The following is a 16,984-nucleotide window of genomic DNA, read 5'->3' as shown; positions in this document are numbered from 1 at the left end:
CCGTTCCCTGTGATACACTATTATGCACCACCTGGCTCTGCACTGGTTTTGCGTGTCCTCTCCTCGCAGGCTGTCAACAGTCACTTCTATTGTCATTGCAGAATGCTTTCTGTAAAAGCTTTTCATAGACTAACAGAGAGATTACTTCAATTCTCCTTAGCTTTCTCCCATATTTCATTCCAATAAACTCTTTCACATCACTCACCTGGGGAGCTGGGGAGGGGAAGAACCTTTTTACAGAGACAAAATGAAAATAAAGGACAACTGTCCTGCACTCCTATACCTCAAATTCATCTCAGCTTGACTGACAGGTGATTCTTGAGTTCAGGCATTCTTACTCGTAGGATGGATGACTGCTGGTGAACTCAGTGTTAAAGAATGGATGAACTCCCATCTTTTTCGGTCTCAGGGAGAGCCAGGGGTTGGGATGGGTTCTAAGACTTTATCCTCATAAAGTGGACATGGCGCTGCTCCCAGCAGCCCCATTCTGTGACCAGGACCACCTCTCCCATCCCCTTTCTCTTCTTACTAATGTTGGTACCATCTCCTTAAAATTGGGAAGGGGAGGGAGGTTTAGAGGCTGAGGGGGCACTAGCAAGGCAGAAGCAGGGTTCTGACATTAATTTAGTCCTTCGAAGACATCAGCAGAAGAATAGGGATTGACTGTTACAGTACTATCTTCTTCATCTTACTTAAAGACACAACTTAAAATAAATTAAGTAATTAATTAAATAAACTCATGTTGACCAAATGGGACTGTTTTTAATTCATGTACTATCTTTCATCTTTGAACCCTGAATACTGACACAGTCTTGCCTTCTACTTTCTCTAAAGGAAGAAAAAAATGTATCTGCAGAGAAAATTTTTCTCCCGAACTGACAGTTACCTCTTTTCCTTCTTTTGACTTCCCAACACTTTGGGGTTAGATAACTGCAAATAACACTTCAATGGCCTTTGCATCTTCGTGGGTAGGAAATAACCAGAGTAAGTGCCAGAGTATTATCAGAGGTACTTTGGAATCTCAGTATTCCTGTCCACTTTCTTCTTGGTCCACAGATATGCTATAGGGTTAAGTATATCTGAAGTCTTGTTTCTAAATAAATGGGATATTATATTCCAGAAATTATTTGGAAGGGAGAAATCTAATTTCAGTAATTAAGGTTACTGTGTGTTCCAGATGGTACAGCTTTTTTTTTTCCCTCCCCTAATATTGTTTCATGAATGTATGGAAGAGAAATCTCTGATGGCCTTTATTGGAAATGTAGCATGAACAAGAATGAAGATTTGTTAAATGACTGATATTCCAAGGTAATTTGTTGCCACAACGTAACATACCAATGTTGACCAGTGTAAGCTAGAAGTCTAAAGATGGAGCAAAGCTGTGTGAAAGGGCACTCAGCTTCAGCTTTGTCAAGACTGATTGTTCTTTGGAAAAGAAGGAAGAAAGGAAGAAAGGAAGAAAGAAAGGAAGAAAGAAAGGAAGAAAGAAAGGAAGAAAGAAAGGAAGAAAGAAAGAAAGAAAGAAAGAAAGAAAGAAAGAAAGAAAGAAAGAAAGAAAGAAAGAAAGAAAGAAAGAAAGAAAGAAAGAAAGAAAGAAAGGAAGGAAGGAAGAAAGGAAGGAAGGAAGGAAGGAAGGAAGGAAGGAAGGAAGGAAGGAAGGAAGGAAGGAAAGAAAGGAAGCATTTGAGGCTAGGAAATGCAAACTTGAGCAAAAGGAGAGTTGTGATGAATAAAAGAGGAGAATGACAAATGTAAAAAAAATACTGGGGAACACGGCTAGCCATACAGTACAGGGGATTAACAGAGCCTTCAAAGTCCAGTGCATCACATCAGATATTTGAACTGCAAGTAACAAACTGATCTGAGCTAGCTTAATCTAAATAGGGGAAATTATTTAAATGATATGGAGGAGTTTAAAGGAACGCAAATTCAGGACTGCCTCCAAGGCTCAGAAAAGGTTGAGAACCAGATCTGAGAAAGCTGATGGAAGTACTTTCTCTGAACATTTCATCCCTACATTTTTGGGTATGTGTTGTTCATTATTCTCTCTCTTTCTCTCTCTCCCCAGACTAGCCTTCTCACCTTCTGTTTACATGTTACAGTTCCAGATACAGACAGATAATCTCTAGAGTCCAAAATCATATCCCAGGAGAGATGACTTTTGGGTGCTGCTAAGGTCAGATCCCCCACCTACCCAATTAGCTGTGGTCCAAAAGATGGATCACACCATACATGCAAGGATGCTGGGGGCTCACTCTGTGATTCCAGGGTCTCCCACAAAGGAGATGGCCTTGTGGACTGGACTGGGCCACAGCAGTTGCTCACTACAAAAAGTAGATAAATAAACATATGATACCTTATACAACAATGAAAAAGTAAATAAGAAAAACTCTATTCTAGAAAAAATGATCTTGATATTAATGAGCAGACTAGATCAAGACCAACACAGTTCAGAGACAGAACAGATTAAGAAACATACACAAATGAACATATATCCTAGTAAAATTAACTATTTTAAAACAAAGTAAACATGAAGGAAAATTTGGTTAAGTCATATCAACAATAATGATTATTTCTTGCTTGATATTCCAAGACTTGAATACTGAGTGGACAATATATTTCTTATTCAGTTAAAGGCATATTTTTTAATGGAGCCAATCAAGTTAGTTCCTCAAATTTTAAAGATCAATACACGCAGATCTCATAACATTAGTAGATGAAACATTAATGCTTTCTACCTGGTTAGTAATGGTAATTCTCCTTATATTTAAACATTTAAGTCAGAAGAGTTTTATGTTTAACTTTTCAAGCTATGAATAATATATTTCCTCATATATATTTTTTTTTCACTTGGAATTTATATCCTCCTTTGTTTCAATCTTGCAACAAATGATAGTTTGATGAGGTGGAGAGGGCCCTGCTCTGAAATCATAATGCCACATCTCTTGGTTCGGAATCCTTAAACAAAAGAATTACACAGTCTGAATCTTGGTTTCCTCATAAAGATATTGATTTTAAAAAAAAATTTAACAGAAAGTGTTTCAAGCAACACCAAAAAACATCCTTTGGTTCAGGCTGGACACCAGAGACAGAGAGTTGGCACATTCTGTCTCCCCACTTCTCATGCCATCCTGCGGAGCAGTGTGATTGGCTGGGTAGCACTGGCCCCACCATGAGGCAGGACGCCAAGAGAAGGACCTTGCCCTCTGCAGCTGTACTCCCGTCCTGTGATGCTCTGCACTGCAGAGGATGGGGATGTAGTCAGAGCGAGGACATGAGTCTGAACTCGGGTGCAGCTTCTCTGGGTTGCTGAACGCTAGCAGCCCTACCCAGCGCTGTCTACAGGAGGCTGAGCTTTTCATACGGCCAAACCTTAATTAATCACTGACATCAGTACTTACTTTCTTCTCTGTAATCTTCACCGCTAAGCCTGTCAAGCAAGGTTTTCACTTCAGTTACTACATTTTCCATGAATCTCCATTAGGCTCTTTTTTATAACTTCTATTTCTCTCCTGAGATTTTCTATTTCTTCATTTGTTTCAAGAGAGTTCATAATCATTTGTTGAAGCATGTGATGATGGCTGCTTTAACATCTTTACCGGATCGTTTCAATGTATCATTCATCTCAGTGTTGGCTTGTGTTGTATTTTTCATTTGGGTTATGATTTTCTGGTTCTTGGTAGGACAAACAGTTTTCAAATACACCCTGGAGATTTGAGATTCCTTTCTAGTCTTTTTGTGTGTCTATTTAGAAACATTAATTGGATTTGCATAGTACATACAGATTTTAATCCTCTTTTTTTATCTACTACTATTATAACCATTTTCTTACTTGAGCCTAAAATTGTTGGGAAATTTCATTTTAATGGCAACAGAGTTTTCCATCTCAAGAAAAAAATCTGAATTTATTTGGACAATCCCCTTTTGTCAAACATTTAGATTACTTCTTTATTTTTTGCTACTACAAATTGTGCTGCAAAATATAATTTTTAAATAAGTTTATGTAACTGTGATTATTTCCTTAGGATTATTTCTTGCCTTCAGTCTTCATTTTGAAGGAGAATTTTATTTCAAATGGTTAATGCCAGTATTTTGATCTATTCAGTAAAGGTAGAGAAGTAATCAAGATCGTCTTTTTGAACTTTTCAATATGCCAGAAAAGCATATAAAAATGTACACAGTTATATGGAAAGTGAGAGCTCCGTGTTTCTAGTGCATATTTACGTCTTTATAATTAGATGCTTTAATAGAGCTCATGGTATTTTCAATAGTCTCCGTAATTACGTAGAATTAGTGATGAGTAACTCCTACCTGACATGTCTAATTTTCCCACTGCAGTGTGAAGATTACATTTGAAATAGTAAACAACATCTTTAAAATATACTTGACATGTTTTTTTTCAATTTTAGGTCTTTAGGGCATCATACGAAAAATATACTAATTTTTCTTGAATGACATGTAGGAAAAACACCGTTGAACACAATTTGTTTGAGAATAGCCATAGGTAGCATGTAAATTAGTGGAATTTTTAAAGGCCTTTGGCTTATAAGAGTCATGATTTTAAAAGAAGTGAATTTGTTGTTCACTGTAAAGCATAATAATTAAGCTTCAGTAGAGGGGGGTACAAGGAATATCACGAAAGATGAAAAACAAATTATTTGGGTTCAGATGATGTGAGGATGAAAAGAATCTGGTTATAGGTAAAGCTCTTCATTTCCTAAAATGCTCAATGGTAGAAAAAATATTCACATAAAAGTCTAAAGATTAAATAGCCATAAATTGCCTTTTCTTCCTTAAGAAAATAAATAGACACAATATGGCTCTTTGGAGCAACGGATCTCTTCTGTAATTGAAATGATAAATAAATGGAATGGAAATGGACTGGACTGGGTGGTTAGGAGTCAGAGCTAAGAGTATTGTATTTTATACTTTGCAGGTTTCCTTTCTTAACTTGTGACTTTGGGGCTGAAATAATGATCTCTTTTTTTCCCTTCAAAATAAACCTTTCCTTGCTTCTAACTACCAGGGGAATATTGCGAAAACATTCAGAACTAACATTACAGAACTAACATAGCTAAAAAAAGTGCATCAGCGTCGTGAAAAGGCTTCAAATCCCAGGGAGCGAAAAACTCCAAACACTGTCAGCGGAGCAGGGCTCTTTACTGTTGATTCTGAGAAATAGTAAGTTTGGGGTTCTTGCTGCTCATTTAGCAGAAATAAACTTTTAAAAGAAGGAGGAAGAAAGAAAAAAGAAAAGAAAAAAGAAAAAGGAGCCACATAGAAAACACTTCCTTGTATTGCCCCGCACCTTGGGACCACACTGACCGAACCCTCACAGGGCGAGAGTCCCAGGAAAGGAGGGCGGGGACAGAGCAGGTGCTTCCAGCCTCTGGGACGTCGCTTCGTCCCCTGTGTCGCTTTGCCCATCCGGAAAAGAACACAGGCGGCAGACACCGGTTTTACCCCACTACGCCTTCCCAGCTGGTGTGGGACTGAGCAGGCACTCTTAACAGATTCTCAGGTTTAAAAAGATGTTCTCACAAGTACGACACCTCCCTGCTACACGCACGCACACACACACACACACACACACACACACACACACACACTAAGCCAAAAGCTTCCATCTTGCCACGAGTTCCCTGGCTGGTTCCTTTTGGCATTTAGTTACTGTCACTATTGTTTCAAAGTCCACTGTCCATGTCTTTATCAAAGCATGCATGACTTTGTGTGTCTGCATTGGTGGGAGGGGGGCTGTAATTCTTTGTGTCACAGTCCCACCACTGGACTGTGAACTCCTGAAGGGCATCCTTGAATCTGTTAGACCTTGCATGTAGTTAGCATCCAACAGTCATAATCACTATCATTTAGTGAGCAACTACTGACTCCCAGGAATTGTGCTAAGTAATTTTACATAGTTAATAATCAGAGGTTTAAAAGAATTACGTAACTCACTCAGGGGCAGGCGGGGGGCGAGTCTAACCCCACGAGCTAGGCTCCTGACAAGCAGCCAAGCCTCACATGTTTGTTGAGCAAAGATAGGAAGCTGTCCCGCTCTCTCCCCATTGTGACAACTGTGACTACAGACAGCTGATGTTCTTAATACATCTTTTTAACAATCTATCTTTCTGCTGTCAGTAAAACATTATTTAGCACTTATATACACTGAGATTGCCTTAGAAATGCTTCCTGACTTCTAGGAAGCTAGAATCCGGGCAACTACAGTATGGGAAGCATAGACACATAAGGGACATACAGCCAGAGAATAAAAGTGTTATCCTCCACGTTAATGGACCATACTCAGGTGCCTCATTTTTCAAGTTACACCGACAACTAAGCAGGAACATAATGACTTCTGTAATCGTGTATTTCTGTATATACACATATACACATACTCAGGTTTCCCCCATTCTCCCAAAGTAGAGGGCCACCATGAAACCTTTTGTAAACCGACATGATGTAAAGTGAAGAAGCAGTTACCTTAGGACACATCTTGCTAACGGATGCACAAAATAAACTGAGATGAAGCACAGACGCTCACGGACTCAGCTCAAAGCCACGGCGGCTTGACGCCGAGAGGCTGAGCGCAGCTCCCGGGGAAGGGGCTTGGTGGGGCCACTCTCGCTGCTCCGGGTTGGGGAGGATGCTGCCTCTGTAATGCCTTGCGGTGAAAGAAACCCTGAGTGACTGGGTCTGAGGAGAGTAGGACCATTTGGGTTCTTCACCAATTATCCTTTCCCTCTCTCTAGCTCCACCACCCTCATTTACCTGGGAGGGCTGGGTGAGTCAAGGGAGGGATGTCCGGCGGGTGTGCTCATGGTCAGTGCTGCTAAGGACCGCCTTGTGCTCCAGCCCGGGACCAGCAGCCCACATGCCTATGTGTCTGAGTGCCCCGAGTCCTGAAAGCCACAATGTGAGCTCATCGCAACAGAGGGAGAAAAAAAACTCCTGAATCCTTATTTCCCCTGAAGCTTCCTAAATTCTTGAAGTGCAAAGGAGACAGGAAAGCTCACTGTGCGTGCAGAGGGCTCTTCACGTGGCTGGAGCCAGCCTGAGAGTGGCAGGCAGCACTCATTCAGCCGGAGCAGGAGAAAGCTGCTTCTTCAAAGGGCAGGACGCAACACAGCAGCTGACGGGGCAGGTGTGTTTGCTTCAGCCTGGGCTGGGTCCTGGGGTCAGAGAATGACCCTGCCCCGGGCATCTCTCTCTCCTTCCCTGTTTCTCTCTTTGTTAAAATACAGATTTACATTGGAAAGCATCCCAGCTTCATCATGATGGAGACTGCCTCTGTGCAGATATAATCTCTGATTGATGGGGTGTGGAGAGGGAAGGAAGAAGATAGAAGAGTTTCTGAATTCACTCTAAGATTCAAATCACGTCGGGGACCCTGCCAATCTCCTTAGGCATAAAACTGGGCAAGGCAGAGATCAGCACTGTGTGTGTTGACAGTTTGCTTTCTCTAAATCCCTATTTACTCATTTAACAGCCTACTAATCTATCAGAATAGAGCCTTACCGTCCCTTTTTACATAATGCAATACGGAAATGCAGATTCTTGCTTTTTTTCTTTAATCGCGGCTATTCCCTGGGGACATTAGCAAAATTGAACTTACTGGTTCACTTTAAAAAAAAAACAAACAAACTTTTATCTGAGTTGCTTCTAGTGGGACACTCCAATGTTATTTATTTTAGTATTTGTAAAATATTAACGTATTAATAAAAATGGAGATTTGCAAATGCTCATTGTCAAGCACCTAGAAGCAATTACTCAAAAGATAATCAATTTAACATTGATACTTTGTGTGTGTGTGTGCACCAATATCTACCTGGCACTGTTCTGGGACCTTTGGTGAATATAAGAAAATAAAGGTCATATTCCACACTGATCAATGTGGTGTGAAAAAGCAAACATGTATAACGAGAACAAAGAAATTATCATGCTAAATAAAAAAAGTACCAACAGGCATTGTAATGTACCTGACATATTCTAGGCATTCCACACATGTATTGAAAAAATAAGGTTTATATTTTCTGAAGAGTAATGCTGACCTGTAAATACATTATGCCATTTCATAATGTTGGTCATCTCGCCCATACACCATGCAAATCATCTGGTTCAAATGAAACTAAAAAGGGTGAGATCTTTTTCCTTTTGAGCTAATATTTGTGATGCTAAGGAAAAAAAAAATCAACAGACCACAGAAAGATTCTAAGTCATGCAGAACTATTTAATGCAGTATAAGAAAAACTTGCATTTTTAAAAGTGTGCCTTCTGTAGAAAAGAAGCACTCACAGCTTCTGTGCATTGCCCTAAAAAACACTTTCAGTAATCGCACAGTCAATTGGGAATGCAAATACTAACATGCATATCATCAAATGTTCATATCATGCTAAATTAAATAACTTCTTCCATCAAGTACCATTAAAGAGAAAAGAGCATGTTGTATAATTTTGCCTTCAGAGTATTCCTTTTTCTTCATATAATTTTGAATTCTTTTAGTTTAATTGTAAATAATTAAATCCAATAAGAAGTTTTAAAAATTTTAGCAGAGGGTTATTGCACATGGAGAAGTCAGCCGTCTTTCAGTGTCCCAGCAGCAGTGTGTTCACGCCGTAGATGCAAATACTGCAAGATGAGATGCCAGCTATGGATGGGAGAAAAGAAGCCAGACAGAGTTGGCACTGGAATTAAGGCTGAAGAGGAAATAATAATTTCACTGAACCTACAAGTTGTCTATTAAATTCTGAATTTCATTCCAGTTTCAGGGCTGTTGTGAGGCACCTGGAACCTAGGAAGGAAATTACTGTCATTCAGGCTATTACTATAGGGAGAAATCCCCAGGTCTGAAGATCAGAGTTTCTCAGCAGGATGCTTTCCCCTTAGACTTTTCCAAGGAGAAGCAGAAAAATGAGAGGTGGGGGTGATGTTACAGCTGGGAGTGCTTTAAAAGCAGGCAGATTTTCAGTCAGTCAGTTGCATGGGAACTACTTCTCTCCGTGTCTAGCTAATTGGAGGAGCACAAACAGTTCAGTTAATCATCATAGAAATTTGGAGGGTGTGTGTCTGGTTTTATAAAGAAAAAGGGGTTCTCTAGCAAGTCTTATCTACGTCTCAGGGAGAAGGGTGGTTCTTTGTAGGAAGCGATTTTCTTGGGTCTCAGAGAGTATGGGTGCCCTTAACCACCCCGGTTCTCCAGGAACACAAGGCTCAAGATGAAGTTAAACGCCGTCACTCTCGGTCTGGTTATTAACTCGAACTAAACTGTCTTGCCTCTTGAGAGTTTACCTACTAGGTACCCTGACTTACTTATGTTGTTCATTTACTGCTTTGTGATCCATTGAGGGCTACACATTTCTGTAAAAGATAATTTTCAGAAAGAGATAGAATGATAACTCTCACACAGATTTAAAAATGAAGACACGTTAACAGTTTTATTCTACCCAGTAACCAAGGAGAGAACCAGCTAGACGTCATAATGAGTTCAAAAGAGAATTCAAGTCGGGGAGGGTATAGTTCAGGTGGCAGAGCACATGCTTAGCATGCCCGAGGCCCTGTGTTCAATCCCCAGCACCTCCTCTGAAAATAAATAAATCAATCTAATTACCTGCCCCCTCCAAAAAAAAATTAAAAAGAGAGAATTCAAAAAATACTCCTGACATTTTTAGATGAGGACTATTGACATGAATATGCAAATTAAGAGAAAACTGGTTTTTTCCAAAGGTGGTGGAGGGAAATCAATCTGGATTTGTCTGTAGGAATTATTTTGCATTGCTATTAGTTGCCTATAATTTACAAAACGGTAAAGTAGGTCAAAGACTATAAAAGACTAGACTCATAAAACCTGCGTAGTTCTTTGTTGAAGCACATTTTTTTTTCTACATTATCTTTACAGCGAAGTCTGAATGTTTTAGTGTTTCTCACCAGGTCTTAGGCTCTTCCAGAAAGCCCTAACCATAAATTTAATTCAGTGCCTATTAGCATCAGAGGTCCATCTCCTTTGTGAAGTCTTCTGGAACACCGTACTCAAGTTCCAACTTTATAATTATCAGTATGACCTTGGTGAAAAACAGACTTAGCCTCACTTATTAGAAGTGAAGTCTCCCCACCCCCCAGAAAAAAGCAGAAGTGAAGTGTCTCAGGCCCCACCATCCACACCTACTGAAATAGAATCTTCATTTGGTGAATCATATGCACAGTGGTCTAGAAAAGCTCGTTGTTCTGAGAACAAATACAGTTGATTCATTATTCACAGATTCTACATCTGCAAATTCACTGGCTCACTGAAATTTACTGTATTCCCCAAATCAGTACTTGGAGACATTCACAGACATGCACAGAGCAGTAAAAAAAAAAAAAAAATGTCAGTGGCTCAACATACATGACCCCAGTGGAGATCAAATAAGGCAATGGTCTCCCTTCCTGTTGCAGCTCTCTTGCTGTGAACGTGTGGTTTTTGCAGCCTATTTATCTGCTTTGTTGTGCTTTTTATTGGTGGTTTTGCTGTTGAAAATGACCCCCAAATGTAGTGCTGAAGTGCTGCCTAGTGTTCCTAAGTGCGAGAAGAATGTGATGTGCCTCGGGGAGAAAATACCTGTATTATGTAAGTTTCAACCGGGCATGAGTTACAGCGCTGTTGCTCATGAATTGAATGTCAACACATCAACGATCTATATTAAATAAGAGGACTTTGAACAGAAAAATAGATAAAATAACGTTACATATTCATTGTTTGATAAAAATGTTGTGACCAGAGGCTCACAGGAACATAACCTTCTACTTCCACTATCAGCAATGTTTCGTTATTCACTAATTCAGTGCACTGTGATTTGATAGATCATAACTACTATGAATAACAAGAATCAATTCCGCCACTCCTGGGTGAAGATAAAGGCACAATCTGAATATACAATAAGAGAAAGGATATTATGCAGAATTGATATGCTCAAACAAACACTGAGAGACAAACAGAAAATAACAATTTCACAAAACAACTAGAAAAAATTCTAAATAGTCCATCAGGTCCTGGGAAGTCTCTGTTTCTTCTTAATGCCCATAAAGAGCTTGGTATAGAACAGCACTTCTGTGCTGTTTTGTCTTGTCGTTTTGCAAACTCAGGAGCTTCTGAGTATAATCTGAAACTGACTGTGTACACAGAGGGCAAGGAAAGGCCAAAAACAAGTGGGGGGGGCTGCCTTTGGTAGGTGGTGGTGGTGTTAAGAAGAAGGGAACTTACACGTGAGGGTTGTCTTGGGCGATGCAAGATGAGTAGATCCCACCTCGCCTGCCAGCATCTTAAGAATTTATACAGAGGCCTTAATGGGTTCAATCACATAACATGGTCCAGTGCTCTTTCAAGGATGTCCTTGAACCTGGCTCCCACTGAGGGAACGGTGGGCAGAGGGTTCATTCCAAGGGCAATCGGGGAGGGGGTGAGGAGCCGCCCACTGCCCGGGTCCAGCTTGCGCACCAGCCAGGGGTCACATCCTCTCACTGACCTCCCCCAACCGTCTTTAAGACAGAAGGAGAGACAACGTGTCTCCTTCACACCATAGGTAGACCAGGTTTCTCCGAGAAGACGGAGGTCCAAGTGTTTCAGTTCTCACGTTCTCTCATTTCTCTTTCTGGAAAGAGTATTAGCTTCTGAAACTCTTACGCTGATGCACAGCTCAAACCCAAGCAGATTCTCAAGCAAAAAGTCTCCTTCCCCCTCCCAACCCCCTCCTCTCTTTTTCATGCCGGGGTTTCTTTTAGTGTTTCCTTACGCATTTTGTTTTGTTTCTCATTAAAAGAGAAATCCCTACAACACAGTGAGGGGCTCTGCCACTCTCTCCCTGTTCATTTACAGAATCTGAGTAGGTGGCAAAGTGACTTAGAATGACTCCAGGGATGACGAGGAGTTATTTGTGTCACTAATTACTGTCTGTGGACTTAAGATTCCGACTGCTCCTCTTCCTTCCATCTCAGAGACGCAAGTTTGTGTGTCGGGTCAACAACCTCTCTGGGATTAAATATTCATGCTCAGATACAAACGCATACATGCAAGGCAATGAGAACTGCCCAAAATAACGGCAGCACTCTGCCCCGTGGAGCACGCAGAAGCGAGAGGAGAGAATGGACACAGACCAGAACTGCGGATCAGACATACTGTGGGCTGAGGACGCATTCACTGCCATGGGTTTTCTAACAATGGGGACGTCTCAGAAACGTCTGGAGTCACTATCATCCCACAATACTTACGGAACAGGTGAAATAAAGCTCCCTGTGGCCTGTAATATTATAGGACAGGTTGCATGACGACATAGGAAACACACACGGAGGGACGCCAGAGGTGGCCCCACGTGCAGATGGGGTACGCTATTTTTCCCCTGGTGAGACTGGAGAGGTTGATGTCTCATCCGGTGCTTGGTGTGGTTCATGGTGCATTTTAAGCACTTAGTTAATGTTTGTTAAATAAATGGACGACCTGGAAAGATGCTGAGCGTATCAAAATCTCCTCCCTCCATGGATTATTCTGCAAAGAGTCAAGGTGTCTGCCTGAGAATGTAACCTACCGAGAGGCAGAGGGATTGTGGCAGTGCTAAGTAACACTGAGGGTGCTAGAGACGCTGCCATTAATATATTGTTTCTTTTTCTGTTGCAAAAAGGAAGTTCAGGAATTACTCTGGAATATTTCCTCATAGTTTGGTAAAAATGTTATGCATTTTGAAGTCAGACACACCTGGCTCTGCCATCTATTAGCTATTAATCATACATAAATCACCTAACCTACATTACAGTTACCTTTCTGTAAACTCAGGCAATAGAATCTACTTCACTATTTTGTTGAAATAATTAAATAAAATAAAATTATATCCATGAATTGGACTAAGGTGCTGTCTGGCAGACAGTAATTTTTTAAGGTTTCTCTCTTACTTTTCTTATTCCACATCTGTTCTGTGCCAGGAACTAAAGCAGGTGAATAAAACGGACACAAATCCTCCCCTTGCAGACCTTGTGGTCTAGTGGTGGAGACAGCCATGGACCCAACAGTTGTGATAAAAACTCCTGGGAATACGATGGAAAAAGAATACAGGAGGAATAGATTTTCGAGGGAGATGACTTAAGCCAGTCTTGGGGACGAAGGTGAGGTGAGAGGGGGCTTCTCTGAGGGAGCAATCTCAGGCTTGCAGTACAAAGATCTAATAGTTTTTGACAAGGGTAGGGGAGGAAGATGGAGCCTCTCTCAGGGTCCAGTACATTTTGTAAAAGTCCAGAGTTGATGGGGCTTAGAGTTTTAAAAATCTTTTAAAATCTTGTCTCAAGAGACTAGAATTAACAATCAGATATTTCTCACTCTGTCTTTTAGCTCCCCTTTCCGAGATCTACATACTAGACATCACTCCTTCTATTGAGTGGTGGGGGTGAGGAGGTGATGCAGGAAAAACGGATGTGGGGCACGAGGACGGCCGTGTCCCAGGCTTCAGTTGAGACCCTGGGATGTGCCCTGCCAAGTGTGAGTCCTTGGTTTAGCACAGGAAAGAATTCAAGAGTGAGCCACAGTTAAGTAAAGGTAGATTTATTTAGAGATACATCAAAAGGCAAGAGAAAGGCCACGAGGTGTGGGGGTTGGGTGCTCAGATTAGAGTAAAAGTAGGTATGCAGAGACAGAGTGCAGCTGTCTCTGAAGAGGGAGAGAGGGGGCAGAGGCCACAAGGTGCATGTTGCCAGTTTTTATGGGCTCATTGGCTTTATATGCTAATAAGTGGAAGGACCAGTCTAACTAGCCTGGGGAAGGGGCTGGGATTCCCAGGAAGTTGGCGTTTCCCTCTCTTTGACCTTTTGTGCCTAGCCTTGGGACTGCCATGGCGCCTGTGGGCATGTTATTCACCATGCTTATATTACAAAGGGTGTATAATGAAGCTCAAGGTCTACTAGAAGTCAAATCTCCCACCATTTTGATGTTAACTGCTGTAACATTCCTTGAATGGCTGTGTCCCACCCCCTTCCTGTCTCAGAGGAACAAAGAGCTCAACCTACAACCGTGTTCCTTAGGCATGACCTGATCATACTTCATAGTAGGGGAGCTATGGCCCCATTTCTCTTCTAGAGCTGATGTTCTTGACAGTGATGTTTATTTAATTATTAGTTTTTTTCCCCTCACTTTGACACTGAGAGAGGAGCTTCTTCTATTACATAGTAGGAGCACATATGCACAGTATATTTTTATTATTTTTCAGAAACTGTGTTGTTTTGATCCTTTCCCTTTTGTAGCTGATAGAAATTACCTTTCTGAATGGAACCACTAGTCCTTGTGGGTTCCTACTCCAAGGTCACTAGTAGACATTCTCAAGCCCACTTCTCCCATATTGTCACTTGACAAATGGACACAAGTCTTGGCTTATGAGATAGGATCTTTCAATTTTCCTGACAGTGTTGTCTGTTCTATCATGTGATTAGGTTCTAAAACACATGGAGTTATTAGAAAACTTGTAAAGGCAATTTTTTTTATTTGAAAAAAAACAGTTATGAGATTATTTTAATGACATACTATCATAGTCATTTTATTGTGATGGATTCCAATAATAGATGGTTGCTTTTTTAAGCTATGGGTGCAATTTGTCATTACGAGCTAAAGAGAATAAACTGGGTGACAGAAACTGACAAAAACAAACCTGATTATCACTACATGAATCTTGGGCAACCTTGAGGGAACGGATCATTATTGACAAATTTCTCAACCAATGTTAAAATTTGTTATTTGAATAAATATAAAATTGAAACAAGATGGCAATGGAAAAACAAAATAAAAACTGCAACTCCAAAGGTGAATTAAATGTGGGACCAAATAGTCAATAAAGTAGTTCACCACATAAAGAAAATATCTATGCATAAAAGTTCCTTCCCTACAGACAGGCAGTTATCTGTGGGAACGTGAGCTCTTGCAGTGCAAATTGTGTCCTATAATTATAAGGGTGTGTTACATTTATGAGTTGTGAAAATTCACATGGGAAAGAAATGATCATTTCTTTCCTTTCAGAATAAGATGTTTAAGGCTTCCACTTCTCATGACTTTGCTAACCTGAGTCTGATACTCTGATCTACTAACCAACATCTTCCTGACACACGGTTGGTCCAGGAAGGACACTGCTAGTTTTTATATTTGTGACTTTTGACATGCTTCTGTGACCTACCACAATCCTCCTCCTTACTGGCACATTAGTCTTTCTTGTTTCATTACTGTCTTTAACAAATACAGTCCAGTCTTCTAAGATTCCCCCATAATACATTTTAATGTTGCTTTTTCTTGATGATTATCTTTAAAAAGTTACTGTAAGTCTATCCTGGATCCTATGAATGGCTATCTCAGAACCAAGTATTGACACTCATTTTTATGCCTTTATCTGTGTCATGTTTGTGACTGTGTTGGGGTCAATTAGTATGACTTTAACTGTTAGGAGCTAATGAGAAAAACACAGAGACATACTTTAGACAAAAAATGCTTTGGGGGCTGTGTAAATGCCAAAGGTCATCATGGTACTTATTACTAATGAAGATTTCACAGTAATTTGAGTAGAAAATAAGCCAAGAAGATTGAATTGCCCTTCTGAGTGAGACTGACCACGCTCTATGGAGTGTGTATCTACTTTTACTTCAAACTAAGCACCCAATCCCCACACTTCATGGCCCTTCTCTTGCCTTCTGAAACAGCCTGCCTTCTGAGGAGTATGAATCTCTCTAAATAAATCTGCCTTTACTCAACAGTGGCTCGCTCTTGAATTCTTTCCTGAGTGAAGTCAAGGACCCACAGTTGGTGGGGCCCATCCCAGGGACGCAAATGAGATCTGGGACATGGCCTTCCTCTTGCCCTGCATTTATTTTCCTGTATCAGAATTGTTTCACAGACAGAGAACTTGTAACTATTTTACTGTTAGAAGCTCTGATGATTAGAAAGTTCAGTTCTTATTGTTTGATGAAATTACATTTCCTGCAAGTTCCAACCATTGGTGGTAGTTATACTTGGAACAAGTCTGCTTTCTTTTTATCGGAACTGTAACTTTTAGGAGAATAACTATCATGTTTTTCCCTAGTTTGCTTTCACAAATATTTTTGAGAACTTACTTGGACAAAACATTGTGCATTAGCCATTTTCTGCCTTTCCAGGTTAAAGAGCAGTCCTTTCAATCTTACCTTGAAAGCTTTTTTTTTCTAATTAGCATAATAACTTATATAACTTTTGTAATGCCCCTCTTACAATGAGGCACCTGAAAATAAACACATGAAAAATAAAGAATTTTATTCAGTATCACTAATAATAATAAATAGAAATTATTAAACTCAGCAATGTATTAGGCACTAAGGGGTCAGATACAGAAATATACTGCACACTATTCTTGCTTTCAAAGAGTTTTGGATCTAGGTGGAAATGAAGATTACAATTTTAGATACAATTAAATGTACAAGTAAGTACTGTCATAGTTCACAGGGCTCAGAAATCTGAGTTCTGAAGTTGTAACTAGATATTTCTAGGTTCTAGGTTAGATCTTAAAAGGTATATTGGGTCTTTGTCCAAAGTAGCATATATATCAGTAACTTCAAAACTGGAACCCAGGTTTCTTTCTTCTTTGTCTAGTCCTTTCTTCACTCTTTTTTTTTTTAAATTGAAGTATAATCAGTTTACAATGTTGTGTCAATTTCTGGTGTACAGCACAAATTTTCGGTCATACATGAATATAAATATTCATTTTCATATTCTTTTTCACCATGAGCTACTACAAGATCTTGTATATACTTCCCTGTGCTATACAGTATAAACTTGTTGATCTATTCTATATATACCTGTCAGAATTTGCAAATCTCCAACTCTCAGTCTGCCCTTCCCTCCCTCCTCCCCGCAGCAACCACAAGTTTAGAAGAGAAAGACGCAATCTTTTCTGGAGTTATCGTAAATATCTGATTAAATCTACAATTTTCGGAAATTTCAACTCGGTAAAAATTCTAATTCTTG

Source organism: Vicugna pacos, chromosome 24 (genome assembly GCF_048564905.1).
Source record: "Vicugna pacos chromosome 24, VicPac4, whole genome shotgun sequence".
NCBI classification, from domain to species: Eukaryota; Metazoa; Chordata; class Mammalia; order Artiodactyla; family Camelidae; genus Vicugna; species Vicugna pacos.
The sequence above is the reverse complement of the archived record's forward strand: the minus strand, read 5'-3'. Positions refer to the sequence as shown.